Here is a 19,120-nt window from a genome sequence, read left to right on the forward strand (position 1 = left end):
AAAAGAGACTCTTTCACGAAGGAAGAGTTTTAAATTTTGATGAAGTCCGATTCATCAATCTTTCCCTTTATGGCTCATGCTTTTGGTGCTCAGTATGAGCCCTGGTTGCTTAGCACTAGATCCCCAAGTTTTTTTTGTTCTTTTTTTTTTTTAATTAATTTTTTTTCCTAAGTTTTTTTCTAAAAGTTTTCTAGTTTTACCTTCCACATTTAAGCCTCTGGTCTATTTGGATTGATTTTTGTGTAAGGTATGACTTAGGTTGAGGGTCTTTGTGGTTTTTTGTTTGTTTGTTTGTTTGTTTTGTTTTGTTTTTTTACCTATGGATGTTTAATTGCTCCCACACCATTTGCTTAAAGGTCTGCCTTTCCTCCCTCAAACTGCTTTTGCATATTGTAATGCAAATATTTGTGCGGTCTGTTTCCGGGTGCTCCAGTTCCTTCCACTGATCTCTGTGTCACTTGCTCTGCCAATATCACACAGTCTTGCTTACTGTAAGTATGTAAGAAGTCTTACCTGCTTTATATATCGGGTTTTTGATAAAACCCATGGACTGGATCCTCTCATTCCTTTTCAAAATTGTTCCAATGATTCTGGTTCTTTTGCTTTTCCATATCAGTTTTACTTATTTTATTTTATTTTTTATGTCAAACATACTTTATTAGCACAAAAAAGCAGCTATAGGGGCGCCTGGGTGGCGGCTCAGTGGGTTAAAGCCTCTGCCTTTAGCTCAGGTCATGATCTCAGGGTCCTGGAATCGAGCCCCGCATCGGGCTCTCTGCTCAGCAGGGAGCCTGCTTCCTCCTCTCTCTCTGCCTGCCTCTCTGCCTACTTGTGATCTCTGTCTGTCAAATAAATAAATAAAAAATCTTTAAAAAAAAAAGAAGCCATAACAAGCCACAGCGAGAAGAAACATACATTAGCAGTCAAACAGTTAATGTTGCCTACAAATACAGCTTTTCCTTTTTGTAGCCTTGGCAGTAGCCAACAGCTTGTAAAAGAACTTTCTGTCACATCAGGGTAAGGAAACCAAGGAGTACTGACCGGTGGTCCAGAGCACATTAACAAAAAGACACAAGAATGGATTTGACGAGTGCAAAATGTCTGGGACAGAACTGTAAATTCAGTTCGATACTCAAAAGCCAACACTAGCACTTGGCATCACTTCCAAAATAGCTCACTGAAGTAGTATTTCATACTATTCTAAGTGACCAAAAGGTGCTAAGTGAAGTTATTTATAGATAAAATGGTTGTACAGTATCTTTGAAGCCTGCAATTAGAGTTTCAGATTTTCCATTAGAAATTAACTGCCCTGAAATTCTACAAACTGTACTTAAGCAATTCAGCTATGAGAGTTTACAGCTAAGAGCTATATCCTGCTATCCAAACTGTTCATCGCGGTTTAACAATCATCTCAACATCGGCAACCACTGTTGTTACCATCAGACTTGTCTGGGCATCTTCTAGTCTCACTTTCTTCATGGTTCACAAACGCATCACGGGCACAGGAAAAGATCCAGCTTTCATCAATGAGTAGACTGCACGTACTAACCTAAAAAAATCACACACAGGACCACATTGCAGCTCTTCCCAGTGTGTTTTAAGTTAAAGCACTCATTCAAAAAAAAATTAATACCTAAGGCCTTGGGATAAAATTCTACTACCAGCTTTATAAGCCTGAATTTTTAGGAGCAACTGTCTAGGAAACTTGGTTTACTGAACAGTACCTTTTGCAGAAGAGACACGAGATTGACTCCAAATTCAACACTTCGGTGAACTTCACTGTGCCCTTGTGGCCAGGAAATTGCATTTTTCTTTTTTTCTCAAAGGAAGGCAGTCTTTATCTTTTGGACTCCCAAAGCGTGATTTATAGTAACTACAAACAGCGCTACTGTTGGAAGGCTGTAGAAAAATTCTTCGAAAAAATAACAATTTCAAAGATTAGTCACACGGTTGAAATACTCATCCAATAGTAATAATTTGTTCTTTAGTAAGAAATAGAATTCTTTGGGGCACGTGGGTGGCTCAGTTGAGGAAGCGCCTGCCCTTGGCTCAGGTCATAATCTTGGAGTCCTGGGATCCAGCAGCCCCTCGCCCTGGGCTCCCTGCTCGGTGGGGAGTCTGCTTCTCCCACTCCCTCTGCCCCTCCCCCCTGCTTATGCTCTCTCTTAAGAAATAAATAAAATCTTAAAAAAAAAAAAAGGAAATAGAATTCATCACAGCAAATGCCCCAGAGTTGTTTCACTCAATTACAACCGTCATTAAAAACCAAACTGTTCGCTCAGTCGACAAAAAAAATGTTTTTTTCAGCCTTACTGAACACTCTGTCTTCTGTTGTCTCAATGGGCCCCACATTTATCTGAGTAAGTAACAGCAGATTGCACCTGACAGATACTAACACTAAGCCTATACACTGTACTGGAAAAACCCTAACGCGGATACGCGTCCTTGCTATGTAATAGCACATGGTCTGATGCACATAAAAGTAGATCAAGTTAATGCCCTTCGGGGACATTCTTTGCCTTGACTGGTTCTCGTTCTAACCAGTGAACTCTTAACTTTTTGGGCACAATGATACTCTTTCAAAAAATCCTGCAGCATGATTGGTAAAGGGAGCCATCGGTTCCATCACACGTAGGGCACCTACAGACCACTGCCCGGCAGATATATGGCAGGCTGAAAGGGAAAGTCCTCTTTAGTGATAGAGTAAGCAATGGTTCAAAAAACATGCAAGAACTGGGATCTTCATAACGTTCCCAGAGTCCCGTTACAGTGGAGGCCTGAAATATACACGGGTCTCCGGCACCCAGACTGCACTTGGGACTCCAGTGTTTTTTTGTTTTTGTTTTTTTAAATATTTTATTTATTTATTTGACAGAGAGAGAGATCACAAGTAGTCAGAGAGGCAGGCAGAGAGAGAGAGGGGGAAGCAGGCTCCCCGCCGAGCAGAGAGCCCGATGTGGGGCTCGATCCCAGGACCCCGAGATCATGACCCGGGGACTCCAGTGTTTAATTCACGGAAGCTCACAGAGGTTCTGTGGTCTCAAGAGGTCGTCCTCTTGCGTAGAATGTGCAAGAACCTGCCTTCAGGTTTCCCTTCAAGGAAGGCTTCTGCTTCGTAACGGTCCATCTCTTCCCAGGAACAGGGATTCCCTTGAATTCAAAGCAAGTCGGCACGTGGCAGTGCCTGTAATCAATTTGCGGATGGACTTTCCAACCCCCTGTCTGCTAACGTGGACACGGCTGTCTCCAGACACCTGATGTGGCTTCTGCCTACGTGACTGCAGGCACAGAGTGACTGTCCTCTTCTGAGTCATGGTTAGCTTCTAGAATCACAGTAATGTCCCCATTTACTTCAGTCATTCCAGGAGCTGACTTTGGTCCCAATTTATATAACGGGTTAACCTGTGCGGTGCCTTCAAATGTGTGTCTTTGTGCCTTGGGAGGAGGGTCACCCCCTCTTCGATACTAAGCCATCTTCCCTCTCGAAGCCTATCTTCTTCATCTCCTGCACAAACCAACGATGGATCGAAGAGATCAAAAAAGTTGAGTGTGGGCTCACGAGGGGCTCTGTGCTGTTTAATCAAATGCCATCGGGGAGCTACATCTGAGCCAGCAGGAAATGGGCATTTCTCAAACCTTAATTCAGAAATATGTTTTTGTTTTTTATTAGAGAAGAAGGGTCTGGACTGCTGGCTGTAAGTTCTCATGAGGAAACACAAGCTCCCAGTGTCCTGCAACCTCTGTCTCAGAGAGTGGCTTCCCACGGCTCTGCGGACACCTGTCCCCATCGAGGACAGAGCTTACGCCATACCGCCGCTCTCTCCTTTGAAGTCCGCAGAGTTCTACCCGGCTTTTTATCAGCATCTAATGAACTCTATGTCTTTGTAGAACAGGAATGTTTTCTCTTCCCACCCCACGGAGCATGTCCAGAGTGCGGATCTCTTCTTGCAAGTCTCTTTCCTGGGGTGACACATGAATCATGACCCTTTTCAGTGCTTACTTGAACAATCTAGCAATTTCGGTGGCACAGTTTTGGGTTCTCCTAGGAGGATTCTTGGAAGGGCTTAATCTCAGTTGCAAGGTAAGGTTTTCTCCTAAGGGGCTGCTTTGTTGTTAGGGAGCTTAGTACAGACAAACATCTGTCGGACTCCATGTCCACATCTTCTCCCTCCCTTGTGACCAAAGAGATTCTGACACCTGTGTTTAAAGTGATTCTGCATCTTCCCCACTTTATCTGTTGATTATAAGATCAGTTTGGGCACGTGGAAGGGCCTTACCTGGGGGCACCTGAGGCCAGGAAGAAGGTTCCGTCTGTCCCTTTCGACTGACCAGTCAAGCACAGTCTCGCTTCCTCTGGACTAAGCCGGGGGCTCCGGGACCCCAACTCTGCCAGATGCTTCCCCACCCCCTTCCCCAGCCACCTTTCCCCCTTCACCTTTTCCCCTCCCCCCAAATCTCACAGGAATGGAAAATACCTCCCCTCCATACCAGTTTTAGAGTAATTTTGTCTATCTCTATCCTCAAAACATTTTGCTGGAGTTTTAACAGGAATTGTATTAAGTCCATATGCCAGTTTGGGGAAAATTGACATTTTACTCTGCTGAGTCATCTTCATGAACATAGTATGTCTTTCCATGTCTTTGCCTTTGTTGATTTCTTTCATCAGCTTTCCGTCAGTTTTCAGCACGCCAAGCCCTGTGGACGTGTTTTGTTAGATTTACACCTCAGCATTTTATTTTATTTGAGCAATTGTAAATGGTATTTTAAATGTTTATATCTTTTGTTTCTTGGCTGAGACTTTTGTTTTCATTGGTTTCAGATGTGTTCGTAACACTTTGCTTATCTTGGTGTGGGCATCTTTGCTCATTCGGCTTGAGATCTTCCTGGCTTTTGGCTTGACGAGTGGTTTTCTAGTGAGACCTGGATATTTTGGGCATTATGTGATGAAACTCTGTATCTTGTGCAGCCTTCTGCTTTAGCTAGTTGCCCGGAATGCTTCTGGAGTAGGGAAGTGGGGGAAATGCCTCATTGCTGCCAAATAGGGTTAGAAGTCCGAATTCCCCACTTGACCTCTGTTCGTGCTAGAGTTGGTGAGTTTCCCTCTTGCTGCGTAGGTGGAGAGGCAAGTCCCAGCCCCCTTCTTGGCCTTTCCCCGATAGCATCCCGGCACAGAGATTGGAGCACCTTATACACTGCTGAAGGGAGAAGTCTAGGTTTCCCACGTGGTCTTGCTGGCACGGATGGGGCCACAGATTTTTCTAAAGGCTTTGGCTGGAGTACACCAATTATTGTGTAAAATTTTTCTGTCTTGCTAGCTGCCTCTTTTCTGGTTCTTTGGCTAGATAGAGTAGGCTTTGTTGTTTTTTGGGGGGGGGTGTGAATATCCAATCCCCTTGGCATTTCCAGATTGCTGGCTTCTTCAGCTTCAAGTCTGAGCTATATGAGGCAAATTAAAAAAAAAAATATTCCAACAACAGAAACTCATCGCTGTGTTGTTTCTCGGGTCCTGTGATCCCTGGCTAATCTGCCTTCTTCTCCCCTCCCTTCAGAGCCTCCTCAGGCTTGTTTTATATACTGTGATTAGGGTTTTAGTTGCACTTAGTGGGAGGAATAAGAAAAAGTACATCTTCTACTTCCTCTCAGAAGCAGTCCAGTTTAAATATAATTTTACTTTTTATGTCAAGTGGAGATTGTTCCATTAACTAAAATCTTTTGTTCTTCATATGCTCTCACTGTCCATGCAGGGCCTTTAAAAATTTTATATAAAGTGTGTGTGTGTGTGTGTGTGTGTGTGTGTGTGTGTGTGTGTGTATCTCCCCTCATCCCTGAACCAAACCCTATTCCCCTCCCTCCAAAGACTCCTCTTCAAATGTAGTCATGATATGTTCTTTTTTTGTTTTGTTTTTTGTTTTTTTTTAATTTTTTTAAGATTTTATGTATTTATTTGACAGACGGAGATCACAAGTAGGCAGAGTCTGGCAGAGAGAGAGGGGGAAGCAGGCTCCCCGCTGAGCAGAGAGCCCGATGTGGGGCTCAATCCCAGGACACTGGGATCATGACCCGAGCCAAAGGCAGAGGCTTTAACCCACTGAGCCACCCAGGTGCCCCACGATATGTTCTTAAATAAATACATGCCCTCGGCAAGCAGGCAGCTTTGGGGGAGTGTGTATATCCATTTTAAGTTTACACCAGTGGGATCATGTCCGACGCCCCATTTTATTTATTTCCTTTTTTCCCCCCTCAAAACCAGGTCTTCGGGTTTGACCCATGTTGTTTTACAGATGGGCTAAGTCTTCTCCCCTCCACCTGCATCCCCCACATTCCTCATCCATTTCCCTGGTGAGGGATGCCCGGTTGCCTTCACTTCACAATTGCCGCAAGCGGGGTCGCGGGAAACTTCTCGGGCATGGTCCCTGGAGGGCTGGATTGTAACGCGCTCCGAGTGTTACCCCGAGGGGAGGGCTGGCTGTCTCTCGGGGGGCACACGCTGTCCTAACTTGCTTCTGCGAGGACAGTACCTGCTCGTGCTCCCGCCACCAGTGTCTGGGACATCCCATGGGGAAGACGAAAATAGCATTGGGAATTCTCTGGTAAAGCAGACATAATTTTGGTGAGGTGAACCACCGCCCTCTAAATCATGTTCGGGCTTGTAAACAGACAGGCAGACAGTATAACCCAAGATTCCCTGGGATTTCCCCTGGTGATTGCGGGAGAGTCCTGCCTGGTCCAGTGCATAGGGACTGGGGTACGGGGTGGGGAAGCATCCAGAAGCAGGGAGAGACCTAAGCCCCCAGAAATCCCAGAAGTTGAAATAGTCCCTGGGAAATGGAAATGAATGAGCGGTGAAGGGAATAGCCCCTCCTATAGAGCCTGGCACACAATTCCTACTCAGTTAATATTTACCAATTGCGAGAACCAACCAAGGAAGGAATGATCGGCCCAGGCCTCTGCACGCTCACTGCTGGTGTTGGTGGGGTCTGTGCTTCCAGGAACCCCAAACTTTATTTCCGGTATTGACTCTCCAGCCAGAGGTGCGCATTTGTAAAGGGGAATCTGGTGTCCTGAAAGCCCCCAAACCCTTGCCTCTCAACATTCAGTCAGTCCCTCATTCACCCCTAAAATCCTCCCAGACACCTAATGGGCCCAACCCTGTGCTCCTGGGGACTGAGATGAGAAATCACGGACATAGATATGTCCCCCTCAGACAGCCATGGGTTAGAGCTCTCAGTCTGCAGGGTGCCCTCAGCCTAGAGACTCCCCACTGCAACCCCCCCACAGCCCCCCGAGCATTATTCTCCACTGACTTCCTGGACTTCCCTTCCCAGCATACATGTGATTTGTCAGTGTCTATTTCTGCAATCATTTAATTTTTATTAGTGTAACCTATTATTTATGACTGTTTATCCAAAGTGTTATGTGCCTGACACATAACAGGAGTTTGGTAAATGCTGTGGCTGGACCATCAGAGGAATTAGGGCCGAAATGAAGGTGCCCATGGCTCTTTGAGGACAGAGAAACCGCCTCTGTCTGGGGCTGGGAGGGAGGGCTTCCTGGCGGTGGTGGTGATCCCAGAGCAGAATGTTTGCCAACTGGATCAGGGAGTTCCAGGCACAGAGAACTACATGGCGTGTCCTGGGGACGGAAAATAAGTTGCTGGGAACCACCATGGGGGACTTTGGGCCGTGTAGGTGGAGGAATTTTTTTTTTTTTTTAACTTTGTATTGAAGAGCAAACTATGTAAAGAAAAATGCCTGCATCACTCAGTGTCCAGCTGGATAAGTTTTCCTAAACACACCAGCGTAACCAGTGCCTAGATCAAGAAACAGGACATCATCAGCATCCAAGAAATCCTCCTTTGCCCCCCACCCCACCCCAGGCACTGTGCCTCCTTTCCCCACAAAGATAACCACCATCTTGACTTGTTCGATTCTGTCTGTTTCTGAAATTCACATAAATGGAATCCCACGGTGCGGACGCCGTCGTGTCCAGTTTCTGCCTCTCAACACTTTTTGTGATGTGTCCATGTGGCTGCCGTACTTGTCCCTCTTTGATTTTTCCTCCCTTCCACTGTTGATGGATATCCGGGTTGTTTCTGGCCTTTGGCCACTGTGAATAAAGCTGCAACAAATGATCTTGTCCATGTCTTTCAATGGCCGTCTGCATGCATTTCTGTTAAACATAAACCCAGGGGGGTGGGATTGCTGGGTAGAGGGCAGACAATGCCAAACCACTTTCCCAAGAGCTTGTACCAGATACCCTCCCTTTTGCACCCGTGTTCTGGGAAGCCCCAGTTGTTCCACATCTTTGCCAACACTTGATAGTTTCTATACTTTTCCTTTTAGCAGTTTGGGTGGGTGTGCAGTGATACCTCATTGTGGCTTTATTTTGCATTGCCCTGGTGATTAATGATGTTTTTGTGGACTCATAGGTCACTTGCAGAACCTCTGTTGTGAAGGGCCTGCTCAAAGTCTCCTGCTCCTTTTCACTTGCTGCTTCTCTTTTTCTTATTGATTTGTAGGAGTTCTTTACATATGTTGGAAATGCGTTGTATGTTTTGCAGATATTCACTGGACTTGACTGACGCCAGGGACTGATACGGTTGAACTGCATTGCTAAAAGCTCCCCCTGGCTGAAAGGGAAGGACAGACTGTGAGACCCCAGGAGGGAGGGGGAGCTGACCAGGGCAGCGGCTGTGCAGTTGAATGGCAGGGGCCGGGGTCTAGAGAGACTTCAGCAGCACAATTGACAAGCAACATCTGTCATATCGTGTCATGACAAAAACAAGACGTGAGTGGTGATGGAGTGTGGGGGAGGGGCAGCGAGGCTGACTTCCAGGTCTCGCTGGCTGGCGGATGAGCTGACGCACTCTGCCCACCCAGCTGCCAGCGGCGAAAGGCGGCTTTGTCCTCCGAGGCCCCACCCAAGCCTGCTGGTCTGGGATGCTCTGGGGTCACCGTCGGGACACTGGACAGAGTGTCCAGTGGTAGAATCTGGGTCTCCAGTGGCAACTGGGGGACAAACACCACCTCCCCCCAACCCCGCATGGCTGGGCTGGTCCATGGAGACCCTGTGCCCCAGAGGGGTTGGCAGCGGCAGGATCTAACCCCGCCAGGGCAGACAATGCCCCCCGTGTCTGCAGCCTCCTCACCCCTGCTGAGTCCAGGCTCAGGGGATGAAAGTCCTGCTCGGGTCCTCAGTCCCCAGGGACAGGGTGGAAACAGATTCTGCTGTGTCTGGACTTCTGCCCAGCAGCGGGGGACAACGCTGGAATTGGGCCTGACTCTCTCCCAGAAAGCGAGGAACCCTGCGTCTGTACCGCAGGTTAATTTCTCACCAAAGTCCCACCCCCATTCTGTTTCTCAGTGTTTACTTGGAAGAGTTCCGCGGGCTCCATCTTGCAGCATTGGGCTCAGCAGATCACAGCATTTCTGCTATGATATTGTAATTAAACCTTACAAACTCCTTCCATGATGGGAGGAGGAATATAACACTCGCCACCGGCTGCACTGTGCTAGCTGCTATACATACATGATGTCAGTCATTCCTCCCCACGACTTCTAAGGGAAGTGCTCATTTCTTCATTTCGTAAAGAGTATACTGACTTGCCCACATTCACACAGCAAGCGCGGCTAGAGGCTGGACTTGAACATGGGCCAATTGGACCCTGCAGCCTCCCTTTCTCTATCTTCCTGCCTGGCAGACAGTAGGGGCCATGGGGGAATTGAACGTCCCCCCCCCACAACCGGTGGCCTCACCCTCATATTACTGTGTGTGGGATGGGCCTGACTCAGAGCTGAGCTATGGGAAGGAGGGTAGGGGAGGAGGCTGGCCTGAGAGAGCTCAGGTTCATATTCTGCCTTTGTCCCACCTCTCTGGGTGACCTTGGGTGAGCTACATTTCTCAGAGCCTCGGCCTCCCCATCTGAGCAATGGGGTAATCCCTGCCCAGCCTTGCTCCCTGGGCTCTTGGGTGAGCAAGGTATGGAAAGACCCAGCCGAGCTGAGCCCAGACGGGGCTGTCTGTTTTTGTCACGCTACTTGTTTGGATCCCTCCCGGAGCCTAAGCTGACCTTTCCTGTTCCCTTTTTTGGCGTTAGGGAAGAGTCGGATGGCTCCCCCGCCCCAGCCCTCTCCAGCCTGCACTTTTCCCAGCTTACTCAGTCCCCAGCTGCCCAAGTGTCCCAGGCAGGCCCTGGGTTCTGGCCAATGGTGGCTGTCCGCATCCCGGGGCTCCAGGCTGGCCAGATGGGCAGATGGTACTGGAAATAGCCTTGATAGGAGATTCCCCCCTTTCCGGCGCTCAACCACTTCCTCTCTGACAGAGCGCGCCCTCTCCAGGAGGTCCTGCTAGGCGGGCCAAGGGACTTGCCTGGGGTCCTCGTCTTTTGATCGTGAGTCTCGTGAGTCTGTCCTACCGTAGCAGGCGCTGAGTGGTTCCTTCTCTGGCACCCATTCCCTCCCCTCCCTCGGGATAGGACCCCAGGTTTCCAGGGCTAGACGCGGTCTCTGCCCCAGGTGGGCCCTGATTGCTTTAAACCAATTACGATGGGGCATCGCATGGCTACTGTGATTGGCTCATGAATGGACACGTGACTCAAGCCGTCCAATCAGAACAGAGACCTCTACTTACGCTCCCCGGGAGGTGGACCTTCTCTCTCTGCGGGCTGTGAAGACAAGGTAGACCCAGACCCAACTGGGGGCCAGACTGAGAGCCCCAAGGGAGAGCCAGCGTGGGACAGGAGCCAGAACATGGAGCCAAGACATGGAGGCAGAGAAACCAGGTCCTGTCACCCTGTTTGCAGGGCTGGGTCCAGCTCTGCTTGAAACCTCAAATACTCGTGTGCTTTTCACTGTACTACACAGCCCCCAGGTTTTAGTTTTCAAAGTCACCTTGAGTGGGGTTTTCTGTGACTTAGAACCTAAAAATCCAGAACAAGGCCTACAGCGTAATGACGGCCAGGCCTCCTCTTCCTGCCTGTCCGGCTCACATGATGGAGCCCAGGGCAAGACAGACAAGGTGTCCGTGGAAACATGTGCCTGTGGCATCTTCAGTCTCAGAAGCAGAAGACCACTTAGAGGCCTCGAGTGGATTTTCCAGATGGGGGAAACGAGGTTCCCCGATCTTCAGCCCTTCTCCACTCCAGTGTCTGTGTACCTCAGATGGGAAAGGCTGAAGACCCAGCCTGCCGCGTCCCCACGCCTGTGGGAAGGCTCCTGTCTTCCCCTCTCCTGCTTCATCTGAGGATAGAGGCTGTGTTCTGTATTGGTAAAACCAGAGAGAGCCTGGCAGGTGCACGGAAGGTAAATACCTCTGATTGGGTGTACTCTCAGTAGCCTCCAGGGTCAAGTTCAAACACCTTAGCCTGACATCCAGGACCCAATGCCCTTGACATTTCCTCTTCATCCTCTGCTCCTCCCTGGAGGCATGGACGGAAGCTTGGGGCCGCTGTGTTTCTGTCCCTGCAGAAATGTGTTGAGTGCCATCAGGCCAAGGGAGGGAGGGTGACCTGAATGTCATGACCATAAGTCTCAAGTTGGCCCTTAGTGTTTGTTCTGATGACCTATTTCTGGGTCATAAAGTAAAGGCTTAAGACAACTATGATTTTATCATCTCTTGTGGATTCTGGGGGTCATGGAGTTGGGTGGGGCTCAGCTGGGTTGTTCAGGGTTTCAGAGAGTGGCAGTCACGTGGTGGCTGGGGCTGAAGCATCCGGGGACTGGCAGGACATCTATCCCTCTCTGTGACCTCAGATCTTTTCCTTGTGGTCTCTCTGGATGGGCTGGTTTGGGCTTCCTCACAACGTGGTGGCCCAGGGCTCCAGCGGGAGTGTCTTACATGATGGGAGTGTTTCCTATGTCACTTCAGAAGCGTGGCAGCATCACTTGCACTGCATTCATTGCCAAGAACTGAGTCACCAACCTGCCCAGGTTCAAGGGGATGGGGAATTAGATTCTGCTCCTTAGTGGGAGGGTGGAAGGTTCTAGAAGAGCTTGTGGGATTCAAAATGTTGCTTTGGCCCTCTTGGGAGAATGCATCTGCCAGCATGCTGTTGGGCAGAGCAGCTATATTTCTCAGGTCCCCTGGCTCCCCTTCCATACATGAGGGCTCTTTCAAACCTTCTCCTCCCTCCGCAAACCTCCAGGGCCCTCTGCCCTTATTTGTAGCCCACGGTGATGCTCCTTTTGCACTGAAATAGCAGAAGGAATCATGGGAGAACATCCACGTGCTCCACCCACCCTCCTGCTGGGCCCTGCACCTGCTCAGGCTGCCTTCCCAGCTAGTCTCGTGGGTGGGGTACCTGTGAGTCTCCAGCGGGGCGATCCTACACACGTGCGCGTGCACTGGACCCCCAGCCCTCCCACAGTCCAAACTCAACCTGCTCCCTGGGTTTCCCCTCTCTGGGGCTCTTTGGGAGGGAACGCTAGTTCTTCTCCCATCTTAGAAACCAAACAAAACCTGAACCAAACCAAAAGACAACCCTGTCTTCCCCCCACCACTCATGCTGTCCGCTCCAGGACAACCCTAACACTGGCAGGCTCTGGGGCCAGGGTCCAGATGGAAGTCTGCGTACTGAAAGTCAGTATCCAAGTGGCATAACCGCGTGAAACACGTGTGAAGTCAAATAGAGGCTCTTTCTCCGTGAGAAGCAGATCTTTTTTTTTTTTTCTCCCCCTTATTCATACAGTATTGTCTTCCCTCTGTCAAACCCCGAGCCGAGCACTTTTCCCCGGCTGCCTGGGGAGGCATAGGAAAAGAATATACAGGGCAGACGAGACCTATGGGAGGTGGACACGACTCCTTCCTGTGGCAAAGAGGAGAAGAGAGTCTACCAGCAGGCACAGGAGCGCCATGGCCTTCGGGAGGGCCAAGCTGCTAGGCTCTCATCGGTCAGTGTCTCTGGTGGTTTTAGCACCGCCACAGACGGTGTGATGGGCGCAACAGCCGAGAGGCGCTCTCCTGACCAAGAAGGCGGTGGGGGCCGGCTTGGCCCAGGCGTCCATTTTCAGCGGATGCGGGGCTGTGGCAGGAGAGCTGCTCCCCAGTGCAGAGAAGACAGAGAGGGAGAAGTCGATCTTCTTAATGAAGCATTTGGATTCAGAATTCTCCCACTCCTAGAACATGGCGGCGCGTGGGGAGCCAGCCTTGGCCATGACCTGGCACGTGGCCCTGGCACTGGTGTCCGCTCAGGTCTCTCTCTTCTCTGACCCTTGGCTCCACATTGACTGGCCCTGAGCACCTGTGTGTGGACACCAGCCCAGACCAAGAGCTCTGGCCACCGTCCCCCGCCCTCCAGTAAACAGTGGCCCCTTGGCCACTGCTGGGGAGGGTCATGGGAGGATGACCTGTGGGGCCCTCTGAGCCTCTTGCTTGGGTTTTGGGACACCACTGAGGCTCCCCTGTATAGCCAGGTTCCTGGGAAGAGTAGTCCTGACTCCCCTTTCTGAGTTTCTCTCCACTGTTGCTAGCCTCAGCCTCTCCCACCAGGCTCGCACCCACCTCTCTGCAGGAACCGTGTTGGTCCCACTCCTCTCTTGAGCCAGGGACCTGGACTTCAGACTCCCTGGTCTGGCTGCTTGCTCTGCTACACCGGGTGGATGTCTCAGGTTCGTCCCTGGGGTTCGCAGCCTTTGTCCATCCAGCCTCAGCGCCTGCTGCCTCTGTTCCCTTACTTGTCGCAGCCCCGTCCTCCCAAGAGCTGGGACCCACGTATTGGAGTCTGCAAGCACCATCACTCCCGGCTGCAGAATACACTGAGATTCCCGTTCCTTGTCCCCACCCCCACACTGCCAGCCCGGCCTGGCGCCCCCACCTCTCTCGGCCCCTCCCTGCCCCCCACCCCAGGCCGCCACAGAGTAGCTCAAGTCAGTTTGTGCACTTCTCTGTTCAGCCCCTGCCCAAGGCTCCTGCTGTCTCTTGGAGGAAAAACCCAGGTCCCCACCACAGCCCCACACAGACCTATGGGTCCCCCTCTGACCTCGTGTTCCCTGTGTTCCCCTGGGGCCCTGCATGCGCTGTCCCCCTCCCCTTTTCTGAGCCCCTCCTCCTCAGGATTCCACACCTCCCTTCCTTTTTCCTCCCATCAGATGCCCCACTAGGGAAGCCTTCCCAGAGCTCCTCACATAGAACCAACCCCCGCCTGCCCTGGCCTCGTCCTTCCTCATAGCACCTCTTACCATCCGGCATGTCAGATCTTTTACTCCTTAATTGTTCAATTGCCTGTTTCCCCTCCATTGGGATGGAAGCTGCACTGCAGGACTCCCCAGGTGGTGCGGGGCACATAGTAGGTCTTCAACTATTTCTTGAATGAATTGCTAATCAATCCTTGCCTTCTTTCCCTGTGAGTGCCCGCTTAGCTTCAGAAGCGCTGAACCCAGAGCTCAACCCAGCACCGCAGACTTGGGGTGAACTGCTGCCTGTGTGTCACGCCTGCTCCAGACAAAGGGTGGTCTTCTGGCCACCCACTGCGCTTCCCTCCATTACTGCATGCCCTCCCTGAAGCCCTGGGGGGCTCAGCTGATCACGTGGCTGACTCTTGATTTCTGCTCAGGTCATGATCTCAGGGTCCTGGGATCAAGCCCCGAGTTTGGCTCCGTGCTTAGTGGGCAGTCTGCCTGAGGACTCTCTCTCTCCCTTTACTCCTTCCCAACTCAAAGAAATAAATATTTTTAAAAAGTCACCTCCTCCCTGAAGCCCTCCTGATTCACCTGTCACTTTCTCTCTTTCTCTGGTGCCCTCTGGGGCTAGGGGGAACTGCAGTGTATCTGTGTCTATGTTATCGATGACTGGTGATTGTCCCACCCTCCTGATGGACAGTGCTGTCACCAGGGAGGGCTACATCTTGAGCATTTCCATAACTCCACACTCAGCGGAGCCTTGGTACTAAGTAGGTGCTCACTCAGTGTTCGCTGTCTTGAGTTGAATATTTGGCTTCGTTTTATACTTAACATTTTCCACTAGGCCTTCATTTCTTTTTATCTTAAATCATGTTTGTTTTCTGCTTCCTCTTTAATTTGTTTTTTTATTACCTCTTTTTCCTTTTTCTGGTTAAAAACAAGTGCGCCTTGCAGAAAATGTTGAAAATAGCCAAGAGTATAAAGGAAAGACAAGATTACTCATAATCTAGCAATCTAGAGATAACAATTATTAGCGGTTGCTGTATTCGCTTCCACTTCTTCTTTTGGGTGCACTTTTTTTTTTTAACTAACTCTTAAATTGTGACAATTTTTTATGTCTTCACGATTCTTCAAAGGCATCATATTTAATGGTTGCCTAGTACTCCGCCCATTCCGCTCAGTTTATCATAATCCATTTCACCAATTATTCCACACACACAAAATCCTGACACACACCCCGTGTCACCCTCCCCCGCCACACGCACACACCACGCCCGCAGACACGCCGGCGCACACTCGCGTGGCTCCCAGTCGCCACAATGGCGGTGATTTCCCAGCGGGGGTGAGGAGTGCACTGGTCACATGGACCCAGCGGGGTGTGTTCCAGCCTTTTCCTTTTGTGGTCCCTCAGACAGACAGAAGTCGGGACAGACACACACAGGACGAGCAGGCAGGAAGCAGACAGGGGCCCCGGCCACGTGGCGGCAATGGCTTCGGGGGTGTCTGGGCTGTCAGGGGGATCGAGTGATGGGGAAGGTGGGGTTGTTGGGAACAGGACCCTGGCTGCACTGTGAGGGGCAGGTCCCGGACAAGGGCAGGTGGCAGAATGGGGCTTCCTCTGTTTAATGCGGTCAAGGGTATGCAGGGAGGGGTGGGGCATGGGAATTTGAATCTCAGAATCCTGGGACCACCGCGGGTCTCAGTGGGACTGGCCCGGAGGGGCCACCTTATCCAACTCTCCAGCAGTCATGCAAGGGCTGAGGTCCAAGCGTAGGGATGTCTTCCGACTCCTAACTTGGGCAAAGAGCTTTTTCTTCCTCCCCATGTGGCCTGGACCAGGTTCCCCAGTCTCTGTCCCCAGAGTCAGAGTGAGCTCTTGAACTCTGCAGTGGGCATCGAGGGCAGTGGAGAGCCTCTAGGATGGGGCCAAGGGGCTTGGGGTGGTCCTTGAGCCGCAGGAGAGGAGATGGGGAGGGAGACTGGCACCCAGGCAGGACCCCAGAGGTGCCCACCCCAGAGCAGCCGCTGTGCCTTCCCTGCTGGGCCCGTGTGACTCTGCCGAGCCCCCCAGCTGCAGAGAGCAGTGCAGGGAGAGGAGGGGGTGCCTGTGTCTGGGGCCACCTGCTCACAGGCTTAGCCTCCCCGGGAGAGGAGATTTCTGACATGGACCCCTGGGGATCTGCCCTGTTGGGCTCCTTCCCAGACTGCTCCGGCTCTCACGGTCTGAAACCAGAGACTGTTTGCAGGGAAACGTGGAAATGAAAGAATCAGCTCTGGGTGGCTTCCGGGAGGAGCAACAAATGCGGGAGGTCCCGAGTCAGCTCAGCCCGGCTGAGTGGGCCCGGGATCTTGGACGAGTTATTTCCCTCCCAGGAACCCCAAGACATACCCAGGGAGGAGGGTCTGGATGGAGCAAGACCACCCCGGGACTGTGTTGTTTCCGGTTCTCTGGGTCTCAGAAGCCTGCGGACCGTTGCCGTGGATGGAGCGGCAGGTGGTCCCCGGTCAACGGTCAACAGTGAGAACCACTTAACCTGCACTAGGCCAGGCTCCAGGCAGGGACCGACTGGGTTTCTGCCCTTGGTCAGGGGAAGAGGCTCTCCGGAGTGATCACTAGATCACGACACCACAGTGTAGCAGGGCCGAGGTTGCTTAAAGGAGGGAGCCAGCCCTCCCCTTTTGTAGATGGAGAAACTGAGTCTCAGAGAAGGAAAATGACTGTCCCAGCCACGGGAGGCTGGAAGCCAGGTGCCCTCTCCCTGTCCCTTCTTCACCCATCCACCTCTGTCCTCTGGCAACGCTCCAGAGTTTCCCTGGGGGGAGGAAGCAGGCTGGGGGAGATCCCAGAAGGTAGAACCAAAAGCTGAACCCCTCTCCTGTTGACACGACTATCCCCAGACCCCCCAAACCACTCTTTACAGAGTGGGGGTTTATCTGCTTCTGGGACGGCATGGGGTGAGTGGGACTGGGACCAGAGGGTCCCCTAGTACCCCTAGCCCAAGGGGCACCCCAAGGGGGAGGCCGTCCCGTCATGGTCATGCCGAGACAGCCTGGACCCGGGCCAGTGCCCTGCAGTGGCAGCTCAGGGCAGCTGGACGGGGCTGTCGCCAAGAATGCCAGGAATGTGGAGCGGCTGCATCCTTCCCGCTCCTCTTCCTCCCCCCACTCCCAGAACAGGATATTCCCCGTCAAGGGAAGCCCAAGTCCAACCCCCTTATGGGAAAACCTCAGGGCATGTGTGGAGCATGGCTCCTGCCCTGGGGTGGGCACCCGGGGCCGAGGGAACTCAGGGCTCTGGCGCCGCAGGGCAGGACACAGTGGGTCTGTGTGGGTTCAGCATGGTGCTGAGGACCTACTATGTGCTAAGTCTCCTCCGTGTATTCGCTCACGGAATCTCACAGCAAACCCTGGGAGAGGCCGTTTTCCAGATCAGGAAGTTGAGGCTCAGAGGGGCTAAGGAACTTGCCTGAGCGCCCCAGCTGGCAAGCGGCAAAGCCAGACTTGATCCAGGCCAGCCTGACGCTGACGTCCTTACTCTCAGCCATGAGGCTAGGTGGCCTCAATGCCACTGTGGCTGCTAGGGACCATCTCCGGGTGCCGCCCCCTTGGCAACTGCAGGGGTTGGGGGGCGTGTTGCAGAAAGGCAGCCCCTTCCTCTTGGCAGCTGGTCTGTTTTGCAGCGGAGGCTTGTCTCTGAGACACGAGGGCTGGAAGGTCCGCTCTAGGCCTCTCCCTGGCTGATCTTGAAGGATCCCAGCACCAGTGAATCCCAGAGTTTGACAGGGGTACATCCCCATGGCTCAGGAGGGGCTCCTCCAGACCTGTTGTGATGAGCGGGGGAAGCTGTCACTCGGGGGGTTCAGGAATAGGAAGTGGGGCTCTGGGAAGACTGGAGGGAGACGAAGTGACTGGGGGGAGAGCCTGAGCTGCCCTGACTCCAGCCCTGTGACTTTGCAGGAGCCTCGACCTTTGCCGCCGTGCACCCATCTCCTCCTTACGGAGCCCAGCTTGTCCCTGGCCCTTCGGCGGGGCTGCACCGTGGGGGGCATCACCCCGTGGGTGCAGTGCAGCCCTCCTCCGCTGGCCCAGGAGTCTGGAGTGCCTAGCCCTGGACAGAGGTCTGTTGGCAGGTGGGGGACAGAGAAGCCTGCAGAACATTAGGCTGTGCCCAGCCCCTGGCCCACCCCATGCCAGCCCCCATGGGACTGGAGAACATAGCCATCAACACAGGGGGATTAGCCCATGAGAAAGAGGGTAAACTGAGGCTGGGGGGAGTAGTCCAGGTGACCCGCTCAAAGGCACAGAACCGTCACTTAGCAGAGCTGTAATTTGAATCCCAGTCTTGTCTTGGCTCCCACCAGCCCTCTTGAAGGGTGTCTGGGCTAGAGCCACTGGCCCCTCACCTTCTCCTGGCCTTCCCTCCTGTTCCCTTAGCCCCCGAGGTCTGGCTGGTTCTGTTCCAGTGTGTTGTCCCGCACTGGTTCCTGGTCCCCCGGGGGGCCAGGGTCAGGTAAACAGGATCCCAGCCGCACTCCCTGACCTTGTTTACCTCCCAAAAGAATGTGAGGGCATTCTTCCCCTTCCCAGGCTGTGAGTCACCCCTCAGCAATGCACCAGGCTCCCGCCACTGCCTGCCCGGCCCCCATTCAACCCCCTCCGGACGGGACCCTTGCCTCCTTACCCGGTGATGTCAACCATGTTAGCCGCCCCCCCCCCAGGCTCCCCCCCTACAACCCCATGGAGCCCACCAGGGCCTTGAGTCGTCATGGTGACTGCTCACAACAGGAAGCAAGGCCCCACGGAGGCCTGTGCTGGGGCAGAAACACAGGAAGCAGCGCCCGAGCACCGTGCAGCATTGTCAGCCTCGTAAAAAACAAAACAGGACAAAAAGATTTAATGAGAACAATTAGCCCGAAGAAAAAGGAAAAAAAAAAAAGGCCAAAAAAACAAACAAAGCCAAACAGGCTGAAGGCAGGAGGCTGGCTGAGTTCCAGGGACCCCGTGTT

The 19,120-nt window shown here is 52.1% G+C and overlaps 1 pseudogene across 1 annotated transcript; it reads right to left on the reverse strand.

Moving 5' to 3' along the window:
* Positions 1 to 3,040: 3,040 nt before the first annotated feature.
* LOC308347009 (suppressor of cytokine signaling 5-like) lies at positions 3,041 to 18,812 on the reverse strand (annotated as a pseudogene). The gene is made up of 3 exons: positions 18,796 to 18,812; positions 17,581 to 17,726; positions 3,041 to 4,234 (listed from the first exon to the last, which is right to left on the reverse strand). The product of its transcript is annotated as a suppressor of cytokine signaling 5-like (transcript).
* Between the last annotated feature and the right edge of the window lie 308 nt (positions 18,813 to 19,120).

This window comes from Martes martes (assembly GCF_963455335.1).
Source record: "Martes martes genome assembly, chromosome: 8".
Lineage (NCBI taxonomy): Eukaryota > Metazoa > Chordata > Mammalia > Carnivora > Mustelidae > Martes > Martes martes.